The 14567-nt window shown below is 42.8% G+C and overlaps 2 long non-coding RNA genes across 2 annotated transcripts; both read right to left on the bottom strand.

The window, feature by feature from the left end:
- Positions 1 to 4035: 4035 nt before the first annotated feature.
- Positions 4036 to 10135, bottom strand: LOC120437406. The gene is made up of 3 exons (XR_005611101.1): positions 10114 to 10135; positions 6695 to 6698; positions 4036 to 4183 (listed from the first exon to the last, which is right to left on the bottom strand). It is a non-coding gene; the product is annotated as an uncharacterized LOC120437406 (long non-coding RNA).
- A 2446-nt stretch (positions 10136 to 12581) lies between these two features.
- On the bottom strand, positions 12582 to 14004 carry LOC120433237. Its single transcript, XR_005608415.1, has 3 exons — positions 13909 to 14004; positions 13415 to 13828; positions 12582 to 12966 (listed from the first exon to the last, which is right to left on the bottom strand). It is a non-coding gene; the product is annotated as an uncharacterized LOC120433237 (long non-coding RNA).
- Positions 14005 to 14567: the final 563 nt, after the last annotated feature.

Raw genomic sequence — 14567 nt, 5'->3', positions numbered from 1 at the left:
CGACTTCGTACGAGGAAGATTCTACTGGCCGAAGATGGCCAATGATGTGTGGAATAAAGTGAAGACATGTGAGAGCTGCACCAAACGGAAAGCCTTACCTGAAAGAGCAGCACCCCTGGTGAACATTCGAACTTATCGACCTCTGGAACTGGTTTGCATGGACTTTTTATCACTGGAACCTGACAGGAGCAGAACCAAAGACATCCTGGTAATAACAGATCACTTTACCAAGTACGCTGTCGCTGTCCCCACTCCAAACCAAAAAGCAAAGACTGTCGCCAAATGTCTCTGGGACAATTTTCTGGTTCATTATGGTATCCCAGAAAAGCTCCTTAGTGATCAAGGACCAGACTTTGAGTCACGCACAATAAAAGAACTCTGCAAAATGGCTGGGATTCACAAAATCAGAACTACACCATACCATCCACGAGGTAATCCAGTCGAGCGTTTTAACAGAACACTCCTGAATATGCTCGGAACACTCACCACTGAAGAGAAAACTCACTGGAAAGATTTTGTTAAGCCCTTGGTCCACGCATACAACTGCACCCGGAGTGATGTTACTGGCTACTCACCCTATGAGCTCATGTTTGGTCGACAACCTCGCCTCCCGATTGACCTGGTCTTTGGACTGCCTGTGGACGACAATCAACCCACTCATTCACAGTATGTCCAGAACCTAAAGTCAAATCTAGAAAAGAGCTACAAAATTGCAATTGGAAATGCAGAGAAGCTCATGGGAAGAAACAGGAGCCGTTTCAACCAACATATAACCCCCTCTGAACTGGACGTTGGTGACAGGGTGCTGGTGCGTAATGTGAAACTCCGAGGCAAACACAAAATCGCAGACAAATGGGAACCAGACATCTATGTGGTGGTAAAAAGAGCAGAAAATCTTCCGGTGTACACTGTCCGGCCAGAGAACAAATTCAAACCAATTCGTACTCTACACAGAGATCTCCTCTTACCATGTGGATTCTTGCCGGATTCCACTGAAACCAACCGAACAGCTGTAAAACCAACCAGGAAGCAGTCACTCAACCTTTCTGATGAGGACTGTGCACAACCTCAGTCAGAAGATGAGACGACATGATACCGCATCAATGGTTTGATCCTGTTTCGGAGCCTTTGCAATTCACCACTGTCCACAATCTGCCAAAACCTTCATCCACCGTTCCAGCCACTGAAACTTTACCATCTGATACGCCATTCTGTGAACCTGCTACGCTCCCTTTGCCTCCTCTTGAGCCAGCAGAAAGCGAAACCCCTGATTCAGAAACCCCTGTCGAGGAGGAAGCTCCTGAAACTGTGGAATCAGAGGGGAGTCTGTCCTCTGCTGAACCTACCAATGTTGAATTGCCGACTGAGCCCAGTATGTCCTCTGCTGTTGACCTACCATCTAACTCTGACACCTCCAGCTCTGAACTAGAACCGGTGAGAACATCAACTCGGACCAGGAAACCACCAGACCGGTTACAGTACTCTAAGATTGGTCAGCCCATCTTGAAGAGCATTCAGGCACTTGTCCATGGCTTAACCACCGCCTTCACTCATGCACTGGAGGATGAAGAGGACCATCTACTTACTGCCACTGAGCAACCTGTCATCCGGAACCAGCCACCATGTACAGGGACGTACATGGGATCGAGGGGGAAACCTGTAACCCATATCAACTACGCACTGTCACATGACCCATGTTAGCTGATTTGAGGTCCCTCTCCTGATTTGCTCCTTCCACGTCGCGGCAAGTATGAAAACCGGCTGTGGAGGGATACTTCCGGGTTCGACTCCTGCTGTGGCTGTAAGCTTATGGCGTTTAGAACGGCGTTGGAAAACAAAGCGTTTTCTCCCCTCAATTCGTCTATAAACTCGTTTCACCTCAGCAGTAAGTGTCCTTTTTTTTTTTTTTTTTCTTTCCCTCTTTCTTTCTCCCCTTTCTTTCCACCAGTCAAGTCTGTCCTGTATTCAGCAAGTGAAAATAAAATAAACAATAAAAGGTGAATCAGATGGACCACTACGGCAAGGCTGGGATGGTCCATTTGGTAAAGTAAATCCGTTGGGCATCTTTCTTCGCCTTTAGACAATAATTCTGATGGCAAAAGAACCAAACGGGACAGGTTAAAAAAAAAAAAGTAAGTGTCCTTAATATCTACCAAAAACAACCTTTTAGTTGTCAGTAACCAGTCGATCGTTTTCGGGATTAAAAAATGACTTTGTTCGGCGGCGTTCCCACCGCGAGCAGAACTCCGGTTCAAAAACCGCTGTTTTTGAACACTTTTATTTACTTAAGCACTTTCATGGGCTTACTTTGAAACAAAGTGCAATTGAATGATTATTGTTATGTTTTGCCTTGAATTCGGCTATGCTGTCTGTTAGACAGTTGTTTTTCTTTATTGTTGTTTTTGTATTTGTTTGTAGTGAATGCTACTGGAATGTATAGATTAAGCTACGTAGCCAAGATGATTAATAATTTAACTGTTGTACATTTGTGACTGATGATGATGATGATGATGATGATGATGATGATGATGATGATTTGCATTGTTACATAGACTTGCAGAAAAATGTATTTGTTTACCGGTAAACTGAATTGAACTTGATGTGCCAATGGACATTTTTCTGGCCTACAGGTCAGGTTTTTTTTCCCCCCTTTGAATTGATCTTCTTCATATTGAAGTGGCGAGCCGGTAGGACCATTCTTTGTTTTCCCCTCTTTTCCCCCACTTTGCAGTCTTGGGATTATGGACATATTTCCCCATTACATGAAGCTGGACCCTAAGGAGGAATTCCTTAAAAAAAGTGAACTTTAAAAAAAGAAACTTTAACAAAGGACCAAAAGGACTCTTAACAAAAAGGACTCTTGCACAGAAAAATCACATTGATTTATTATTTAATTGTGGGCATTTATTTATGTTGTGTGTTATATTAATTATTTTGTTCCATTTCCCCTTTCCCCCATTTATTCAATATATTTTTGGTACAAGATATTGCAGTCTTTGGTCTCGTCATTCACGCCATCTAGGCTCCATAAAGAACTATTTCTTCTGCGTGTCAGTCAGTAAACTCATCCATTGCAATAAAACTAGCCCTTAAATAACTTTGCGTTACACTAGGCATTCCAGTATCCAGCTGTGGGGCATTGAGTCATAGGCCTTCTTGTAATCAATCCAGGCTTTGCACAGGTTGGTCAGTCTGGTCTTGCAGTCTCGGCTGACTGTTCTGTCTACCAGTAGCTGGTGTTTTGCGCCTCTGGTATTCTTGCCAATCCCTTTCTGTGCCCCGCTCATGTATTGACCCATGTGCCTGTTCATCTTAGCCGATGTGATGCCTGACAGGAGCTTCCATGTAGTACTGAGGCAGGTTATTGGTGTGTAGTTGGATGGGACCGGTCCCTTCTTGGGATCCTTGGGGATCAGGACCGTTCGACCTTCGGTTAGCCATTCCGGGTGTCTCTCGTTAACTAGCAGCTGGTTCATTTGTGCTGCCAGACGCTCGTGGAGTGCAGTCAGCTTCTTCAGCCAGTAGGCGTGAACCATGTCGGGGCCTGGTGCTGTCCAACTCTTCATACTGGAGACCCTTTCTTGGATATCTGCCACTGTGATGGTTACTGGACCCTGTTCAGGGAGGTCGCTGTGGTCTGCCCTCAGATCCACTAGCCACTGAGCATTGCTGTTATGGGTTGCGTCCTTCTCCCATATGCTCTTCCAGTATTGCTCCGTCTCCAGCCTTGGTGGTGCTGTTCTGTTATTGTTCCCTTGCCACTGAGAGTACACCTTTGCTGGTTCTGTGGAGAACAGCTGGTTTATTCTCCTGCCTTCTATCTCTCTTGTTACGTTCTTAGTCTAGGCGAGTATTGAACGCAACAAGAAATTGGCCCACTCACACACCACCCAAGCAAGAACACAAACAACAATATCTTTTTAAAGTGCTAAGCAGCCATTTATTTTCTTCAGCAGTGAGCAGTGCCAAAAATAACAAACAAAACTCCCTAATGGTCCCTATGCGTTCCTACACAAATGAAAAACCAACCAAAAGACAATTCACTTACCTAACTTCCTAAATGAAAAACAGGAGAAAACTTAATCAACAAAAATGGCTTCTCACGCCTACTAGGCTGCTGCAGTGAAGAATATATACAAGGTGAACAAAATGCACGATTGCTACTTGACAAATCTATTTACAGCTTGTTAAGGGATTTTGTGATTTTATGCTCCTTATAATGTTCCATTTACTCATTTACTCATATGCTCCTGTTAAGAAAGGCTTGGAAAGCACATAGTGTTCACATATCTTTATGTTTTGTCTTTGCTTCTTCTCACACACATACACATGAGCCCTGCAGTATTCGCTGACTCCTGTGAAAGTCTCTTGCAGACACCCTTGGAAACAGGACCCAACTGGCTTCTGTTTTCCTCGAGATAGACAATACACTCACACACACACACACACACACACACACACACACACACTGTGTCCCATACATGCCCAGATTGTTTGTTACAGCCTGAAAAAACAGGGAATGCTACTAAGTATAAATAAAGCTGACTGCAAAGCCTCGGGGTGAGTATCACCCGATCACTCACCACCGATGCGCACGTAGTTCTCTGAACAAAACTCTGACTGTTTCTGTATTCTTTCAATGTTTAAAAATGTCTTGCCACTGACATTTAATTGGTCCTTCGAGCCGGATAGTTTATTGATATTATTGTATCATCTAACTATTCACAGGCGAACCACGGATCCTGGACGTCGTGAGTACCTGCACTGCAACCACCGCTTCTAGCGAAGCGAGGAAAAGCCCAGAGTCGTACATTCGCCTACTGGCCAGTGTCTTATACAGGTCCACGACGCCAGGTTCTCGGTGACGCCGGGAAAAAAAGAACACAGCGCAACATTGAAGGTGAATATAAAGCAGCCAAAAACACTGCGTTGAATAATCGATTTTAGTTTGACACTGCTCAAAGTAGAAGGGTCCTGTGTGGACCGAAAAGGAAAAGGACAGGCGTGTCCTATGTAATATGCTCGCCCGTGTAAGGCGAAACAACCTGCCCTGTGGGGCCCGTTTCGCAACATAAGTAAGGGTTGGTAGCCAGTATATCTCACGCTCGCCTGCGTAAGACGGATTAACACGCCCTGGGAGGCTCAATCCGCAGCATAAAAAAAAAAAAAAAAAAAAAGGTTGGTAGCCACGCTCGCCTGCGTAAGACGGGTTAACACGCCCTGGGAGGCTTAATCCGCAGCATAAAAACAAAATAAAGGTTGGTAGCCACGCTCGCCTGTGTAAGACGGATTAATATGCCCTGAGAGGCTCAATCTGCAACAAAAATAAAGGTTGGTAGCCAGAGAAGCGAGAGTGTCAAATAAAAATAGGATTTTCTCTAAGCGCGCTAACTGTTTGCTGAATGTCTGTTGTGTTTGTTGAGGAGTAAGTGCTTCATTGAATAGGAGCTCTAGGCTCCTGCACTACTCCTATTGTTTTCCTGTGAGTACTGGATGGTGAGAAAGAGAAAAGGTTGCGCTTCAACGCGTAAAATTAAGTCCGCCCTGAATTTAGTTCAGGGTAGAAGGCTGACTTAATAACCTCCTCTGACTCTAGTACCAGAACGTCTCACAGTGTGTGCTGGCAGTATAAATAAAATATAAAATATAAGTATTGCATCGATTAAACAAACTTAGAAATGGGCAACAAATCCAAAAGTAAACTAAATGTCCCACATGGGAGGGAAAAAAAAAAAAATGTAGCCCCTCCACATTGACTACATTAAAAGAAACCCTCCAAGCAGAGTGAAAAAAGAGAGAGATGCATAAGGTATATTATGGCTGTGTCATTGTTCAGCCAAGGAAAGTGTGTCTCCGGCTTGGGTGGGGGTGAAACTGCAGATCACCCCCAGCCCTCGATGGATACATAATAAAATATATATATGAAATATTATAGTAGACGATTGTATATTTGTAGTATAGTAGTATATTGTAATATACTATTGTTAAAAGTAGTCTGAATCAAGCTTAAGGTTTGCTCAAACTCGGTATAATGATATATGAGATGAAGAAAATACCAAATCTAATCAAGTGCATAGAGACGCTTGACCTGCTTGAAAACCTGTCATCCTAGATGAGACATTGTTGAGATATAGAGCACACCTATACTAACAACTAAACACCCTTTATATAACAGCTAAGGCCACACAATTGTGAAGCTGAATTAAATATATGGTCACTGCTAAGCTGATGAGCAGGTTACACATTTTTTAGAGCAGAGGCTGCATAAGAACACATCAGAGGGAGTGAAACAGAGCTATTAAAGCTCAAACATGAAGCTGTCTGTGAGCTCAGTTTTTTCCCCCATGCTTCTGATCAGGTGAAGGCAGAAAGCTACTAAACAAAAGAAAAGAAGCCATACAAAATGCGCCACAGCCACAAAACTAAGCATTCACATTTTTTCTGACTCTTTGTGAGCCTGAGTTATGACTTTGGCTCCCTGTTTTTCTGCCTCCACCAAAGGTGGGGGTGACGCTCCCGTGGCATGTGCTCTGTTCTTTTTACTGTCACAAAGAAAAAAAAAAAAAGAAAGAAAAGAAAAGAGGGAGGCCCCTACTCTCTGAACACAATACTCTTTTCATAACTCAGCGTTATGAAATGTCATGAAACAGTGTAACTCACTCACAGTAAATCAGCAGTATAGGATAATACAAACCTATCTAATAGATCTGGTGATTTTCACATTCTTTCAATTGGGAGGTGTGATGCAAACTGAAACTAAATACTGATTAAACAAGAAGTATGATGTGGCCTACAGCAGTATCATGATTCACTCATTTTGTTTACAGGTATAATGTAATGTAATCTCACAACTACTACAAGCACTTTTGCCTTTCTTAGCACACGCGAGTGAAGGGCAACTGTTAGAGACATGCCTTGTTTGAGGAAAAGTTAAAATTAACCTGCCTACAAACGCAATGAAAACACAGCTTACACTCATGAACACGTGAAGATTTTCCAGCAAGGTTAAAGCAGCAAACATTAATATACACCTGTTGTTAAATGATGAAGTTTATCTATTACTAACAAATATACCCTCTGGGTTGCAGGACAACAATTTAACTTCTTCAAAAAGAAAATACAGAGACTGGTATGACCAACCAGTGATTATTCAACAATTTTAGTGGTTAAAAGTCAAATTGTGAGATGTTTTCTGCTGATTGAACGACACATGTGATTGCTGACGGAAGGAAAATTCCTTTTTGTGCTTTTAAACATGATCTTAAGAATTTAAATATCTACCTGTGTTGTCCTGTCAACTTGGTGGGTTATCAGTTGATTACATCGTGAGAGAAAAGAAAGAAAAAAAAAAAAAGGGGAAGGCTGACACAGGGCCTGCCCGGTGTTTCTCCCCTCTCTTTGTATCACAGCCAGCACAACATAATTTTCCTGTTCATACACTTCTGCTTGCTTTTGTTTTGTTTTGTTTTGTTTCTTCTCTTTATGTTTAATTACAGGCTGCTTTGCCGGCCCTGAAAGCCGAGGCTGACCTGGACTCCTGCTCTCCCCTCTACGTGACCCTGACCAAATGCTGCAACAGCTGGACCCACAACAACAACCTGAAAATGTCAACAGTGCTGCAGGAATGCGATCTCATGCAGCAGAGACGGAGAGCACTAAAACCTGAGGCCCGTTTCACTACACGGGGGAAAATTCCCAGACAGCTTCAGCTGACAGAGCTGTGACAAGACGCCTGCCAAGCCGAATGACAAGTAAGGCCGAGCAAAAGAATGCTGACCTTAACAATTCTGCATTAACACTGTGCAGGACAGTGATGGACCAACACGGCAGCAAAAAGGGCGTGCCAGAGACAGGAGGAGCAACTGAGGTCGAATGGACAAAACGCAGAAGAAGATGCAGGTTTCACCTGCGGTGAGCATGGACACTGGAGAAAAGGACTGTCCCAATTGGGGTCAGAACCAGGACAAACTGAACTTTGAACAGCAGCAATGGTGGCAAGCGGACTGAAAAGGAGGAGGGCAGGACCCCAGGGCACGCTTCAGGCTGTGGTTTACCCAGAACACCAGAACAGGAAAGTGATGAACACACACACATCTATATACACCGATTCAGAATGAAGTGAAATATACACATGAACACATGTGCACTCGTTGATAGAGGGAGAAATGGCACACACACACGCTTATGCAATGAAGAATGCTTTGCTCGCAAATGCTTATGCTCATGCAAAATGCTGCACACAAACATCCCAATACATAATTTTTATGAGAAGCAATTGACTGCTTAAAATGTGTTTTATGTCACCCAGAGGATATTTATGTAGATTTAAGGAACAAGGTCTAAAATTGTCCGGTTATGAAAACAATGTCTGTGCGTGAGGTCTGTTTATGGCTCAAGGTCTTGATTGAATTGTCTATTGTGCTACACACTTCGTAAATGAAGTAATATCAAAAGTCTCTGAAGCACTGGGCTTCAGTATAAAACATCACTTCTCATATCACCCGCAGAGTACCTATTACAAGTGAACCGATAGACAAATCCATAAGAGAAACAACACTAGCAGAATGGATGACAAAACTGTTAGAAAACAAAGAAATAGTTTTGAACAATCAACTGCCAGATGATTCTCTTCCAGTCTCTTCCAGGTTGAAACCAGGAGATTGGATCCTGATAAAAGTGCTCCAGAGGAAAAAGTGGCACTCCCCGAGGTGGGAAGGACCCTACCAAGTCCTCCTGGCCACACCAACAGCCTGCAAAATTGCTGAACGACCTTCCTGGATTCACCAGAGCCACTGTAAAAAAGTGAGTGACAGCCCATAGACACTGAGACGCCAGCACCCCTGCCTGTTAGTGATCTGGGAGGTGGAGAGAGGGCTGCTTGGGTAAATCCCGCCCTGTGTTCTTCGCCCCTAGTCTACTCACTCACAGGACCAGGTGTGTTCGGTCATCATGAAGACCCTACTCGTTCTGGTGGCCAGTGTCACAATTCTGTTGGGACTGCTGTCGCTGATTTCAGAAGAAGAAGGACAAGATTGACACATGACACAATACATCCAGACGACATGACACAAGATCACAACCACCCATGGATGAACAATGCCTGGTACCGTTATGTGTACAACTCCACAAGAGACAGAAACTATTACATCTGTTCGCACATGCCTCTTAATGCAAAACACCTGATAATGTGCATTCCACCAACTTGTCTGACACACTGAACACGCTACGTCAGCTCAGACGAGTACAGCAGCAAGATTACACACACAACACCGAGGACTGGCTCACATGGCTGCTTAGCGGGTCATGGAAGTCATTACTCACAAAAGGACTAACATTCGTTGGAATGCTCCTTATGTTACTTTGCTTATTTTCCACATGTGTACTGCCTTGTATTCGGAGTATGATAAGCAAACTGTTTACTGTAAGATTGCAAGCTTATGTTGCATTATCTCAAAATGAACAAGCTCAAGTAGAGGTACAAGTTGAAGAAGATGATTTTTAAGCACTAAATTGTGTGAACCCAATAAAGTTGATCATGTACGTTTTCACAAAATGATACTCTAGTTGAAAATGCTTCTGCAAGTGACTAGTAGTTGAAGTACATAAATATATATGAACAACAGCAGGGAATGTTAAGGGATTTTGTGATTTTATGCTCCTTATAATGTTCCATTTACTCATTTACTCATATGCTCCTGTTAAGAAAGGCTTGGAAAGCACATAGTGTTCACATATCTTTATGTTTTGTCTTTGCTTCTTCTCACACACATACACATGAGCCCTGCAGTATTCGCTGACTCCTGTGAAAGTCTCTTGCAGACACCCTTGGAAACAGGACCCAACTGGCTTCTGTTTTCCTCGAGATAGACAATACACTCACACACACACACACACACACACACACACACACACTGTGTCCCATACATGCCCAGATTGTTTGTTACAGCCTGAAAAAACAGGGAATGCTACGAAGTATAAATAAAGCTGACTGCAAAGCCTCGGGGTGAGTATCACCCGATCACTCACCCGTGCGCACGTAGTTCTCTGAACAAAACTCTGACTGTTTCTGTATTCTTTCAATGTTTAAAAATGTCTTGCCACTGACACAGCTACTTACAAAATTGAGGTACTAACGGCAGACACACACGGTTATACTTGCAAATCACTGGGCACAGACACTCTATCAAAATAACGAATCAAAAACACATGCTCTTTGTTGGATGGTGGAGGCTAGTAGAGAGGGGGCAGGTGGCTGTCATCCGGTAGTTAAGTACTGGAGGTATGAACCAATTATCCAATCCCAGGACAGGAAGAGACTCCACCCAGCTACTCAGCAGGCACGCCCAGGTGTCCACCTCCTAAAAGAGAAAGGGGAAAAAACCCACAGCCATCCTCTGGTGGGAGGAGTCGCACATAACACAAACACTGACAACCTTGGATCATAACACTCTGGTGTACCTCCTCAAGCGGCTGGCCAAGGCTGTGAGTCTTTGCTTGGCAGTTTCCAAGGCCTCAGGTATGGACAGCTTGCTGTATTTTTTATGCACCTTCTTTGTCGCACCTTTCTGCAACTCCGTTAGTTGGCTAACCTCCCTCCGTGCTACTTTGATCTTGCCCTCTAGCCTCCTTATCCATGGAGGGTACTGCTCCTTGTGGCTGTTCAACTTATAGCCAAGCCTCTCACTGATCACTGCTGCCGTATTGTAGATCAGCTTGTTAGTTTCGGTAAGTGTGTCTGTAGGTATCATCCGTAGTGCTGCATTAACATCATCTAGCAGACCTTCTGAGGGTACTTCACGTAATCTTGGTAACCGGCTACGGGGGATCCAGGTTTCCCACACTGCAGGCTTACTTGTTGTTCCTAGAGTACTTAAAAGTAGAATGGGAGGCAGAGCCTTCAGTTTTCAGGCCCCTGTTCTGTGGAACCAGCTTCCAGTTTGGATTCGGGAGACAGACAGACATCTCTACTTTTAAGATTAGGCTTAAAACTCATTTTTGCTAAAGCATATAGTTAGGGCTATATTAGGCGACCCTGAAACCTCCCTTAGTTATGCTGCAGTAGGCATAGGCTGCTGGGGGATTCCCATGATGCACTGAGTTTTTCCTTTCCAGTCACCTTTCTCACTCATTAAGTCTTAACAGACCTCTCTGCATTGAATCATATCTGTTATTAATCTTTGTGTCTCTTCCACAGCATGTCTTCTATCCTGTTTTCCTCCTCTCACCCAACCGGTTGCAGCAGATGGCCGCCCCTAACTGAGCCTGGTTCTGCCGGAGGTTTCTTCCTGTTAAAAAGGAGTTTTTGTTTCCCACTGTCGCCAAAGTGGTCGCTCATAGGGAGTCATTTGATTGTTGGGTTTTTGTCTGTATGTATTATTGTAGGGTCTACCTTACAATATAAAGCGCCTTGAGGCGACAGTTGTTGTTATTTGGCGTTATATGAATACAATTGAATTGAATTGAATTAAAGCTGTTAAATTATTAGGTAAGATTCAGATTTCCCTCAAAAAGTGCCCTGTTATGCAAGTTTGTATCTGCCAAACCCTTTAAACCTCCCTGAGTCCACACCACACTGGGTCTTTTTGGATGGAGAAACAACAGAGAAAGAATAATCATTGCAGTGTAATTACATAGTGGCCACAATAGAGATGTTTTCTCCATCCTGTCTCTCTGTGATATCATATTAACCCTTTGATCAGCTCAGTGTTATAAGTCAAATCGTCCTCCGCTTTTTCTGTGGCAGGAAGACAGTAGCACTGTGGAAACATCCCACTGTAACAAAGGAGAGAATAAAGTTTTTAAACAGCAAAACAAACAGCCGTTCTTTTAATCTGCAAGAATCTTGATAGTATAAATGACTGATAATTATTTTAACCACAAAGTGTGTTGATCATGTTGCAGATTAGTAGAAAACATTGCTTCTTCCTGTAGCTGACTGTGGTTTATCTGAGAAGTGAGTTCGTGGTTCATGACTGAAAGCTTCTCTCTGTTTTAATGTATGGGTAGCTGCAAGAAATGGCATGAGCCAGTCCACACGGAATCTTGTGGCTCAAATTCTAAGTAATGTGGAACTAATTAACAGCCTGGCAAATTCATGTTCTGGCCAACCTAATATTAGTACCAGTGCCCCGCATCATACTACCAATGAAGAAATTTATTCACTGTTCCATCGTGGAAGACCAAATGCAGCATGTAAATGTGGAGACTAAACTGTGCACAATAGTTAATTTGTTTAATTGTGGAACCATTCGATTTCTATAATATTTACCATAAGCTCAATCTGCACATGTTGTGTAAAAGCAAAGCACATCATTCAGCTGTTACGACACCTAGTTTTTGGCACTATATAATTTAATCAAAGTTTATTTTAAAGCAACAACTTAATGTGGTGGCGCGAATGAGGATAACCAGGGACGGTGACTCAGATGTTGACAACACCACCTGGGGAGGGAGTTACACCCCAGGAACGATTTCTATAGCCAGTGTAGATGTTACACTAGCTACCAAAGCCCACAGGCTCGTTATTAACAGCAGAGGTGAGGCAGATGAGTTTTACAAATCAAAATTTATTAAGAAACTACTAAAAGCATAGAACTGTAAAATCAGAAAAGTTCTTAAGGTAGCAGGGCTGAGACGGCAAGACAGTTAATTAAAACACTTTATTAACAAACAATGATTAAAATGAACAGGCTCGCTACCACGATACTACCCTAGAACAATCACAGCTTGATAAAAATAACTAAACAAAATGGTGGAGACCGGCCAGTTGAGGAGGCAACCTACAGAGAGGAGTGCCCAAGGGTGCCACCAATTGCTCACCCGTGTAGTTCCACTGCAAACCTCACTGTCACTCACACTGAAATCTAAATGGTGCAGTCTACCTATGCCCGGTGTGTACACTCTCATGCACCGGGGAGGGGATTCCACCTCACGTGCCTAGCCCCTCAAGAAGCGGCCGCACCTCCACTAAAGCAATAAAACAAAGCATAAAACATTAAACAAATTAGTAAAATAGATCTACATAAAACAAATACACCCTAAGTTACAGTTCTTTATAAAAGCATGAATGAAATATTCTGCTGCCCTCAGTTGAATGTATGGCTATTCAACTTATGCAGCAAGCTAAACATAAGAGGAGATGGTTCCAGGAACGACACGATGCATCGCTTTGTCTTTGTGTTTTTAACTGAAGACAGTTTTTTCCTCTTAATTTTTAAGACTGTGAACATACAGTAAAATAATACGCAAGCATCAGTATCGACTTATCATGTAACCAAAACAGAAGTTAGCAACATAGCTTTTCTTATGCTTTACATTCACCATAAACGTCTTTCCTTATAAGTTGAAATAACCTCTTAAGTAACAGGAAAGTAACAAATCTTACAGAAAATAAAGCTACACATTGATTACTTACAGATTATGGCTCAACAAACTCCCCAGCGATGTAAACTGGGCTTAAAGTTGTGCAGCTTGTTTTCTCGTCCAGGCATTTTCTCACACTGCCTGCGTGAACTTTTTCTGCTGCTTATAACACATCACCAAAGGGGGCAGTGTAGCGCACACAAACTAACTAAACAAGAAGCCACAAACTCAAGGGGTAATACTGCCCACTAGTGGGAAAACTGAGAAATGCACCAGCCAAAGAAACCCAATAAAGCAACAATAGAGGGCAGAACATGTATAAAACAATTCAGAGTAAAAGACCATAAGACCAGGAGTCAGTCGAGGCCAGTCCATAAACGTCTGTAAGATGACAACAGCCCACAACAAGACACAACAAAACAAAACAAAACAGCACAAGACAAGACAGCAGTAGTATGGCACAATCCTGTAACAAAAGAGGGAAACAGTCATCAAGGTCCACTCTACTATATGCCACATTATGATAAACGCAAGAGTCCCGCTTACCACTCTCTAAAGGACAATACTAAAATAAGTAGCTTTCGTGAGAAGATCTGCAGTGCTTAGCTGCCTAATGCTCTCAGCCACCTTGGATGGGAAAAGACTGCCAAATGCCTCCGTGTGGTAGTGAAGTGCAGCTGTTTCTTATAAGGCCGCTAATTGTCAGCTGGGAAGGTGTGGATGTTAGTGCTGCATTCGTGGACATCACGTAAAATCCTACCCCAGAATCTACTTCACTACATTAAGATACATTTTTATGTGATGTTAAGTTTCTCCACCCATCAATCCCGCTATCTTCCATCCATCCATTCATCCAACCATTCTCTTCCACTTATCCAATTTCACAAGTCTATCCCAGCTACCATGGGGCTAGAGAGTGTTCGAATTTTGTTTATGTAAATTGGAAATGTTTACAGTCTGGTATATTTTTTTTAATAAAATGTACTTCAATAATAAGAGAAATGTGAGTTTATTACTTACAGAAATGTTTACTTTGCCTTTATCCTCCATTAAGTTTCCAGCACAGTTAAGCAGGTCACATTCTGTGGCTCAGTCTTTCACCAAAGAAGTGATTCTCTTGTCAGACCATCTAACTGCACATGTGCCAAGGTGTAACAAAAATGCTTGGCTTTTTGAAAATGGTCATATAAAATCTGTACTGGAGT

The sequence above is a fragment of the Oreochromis aureus genome, linkage group 3 (assembly GCF_013358895.1).
Source record: "Oreochromis aureus strain Israel breed Guangdong linkage group 3, ZZ_aureus, whole genome shotgun sequence".
NCBI classification, from domain to species: Eukaryota; Metazoa; Chordata; class Actinopteri; order Cichliformes; family Cichlidae; genus Oreochromis; species Oreochromis aureus.
Note: the sequence above shows the minus strand (reverse complement) of the source record. Positions and strands in the feature narration are given on the sequence as shown.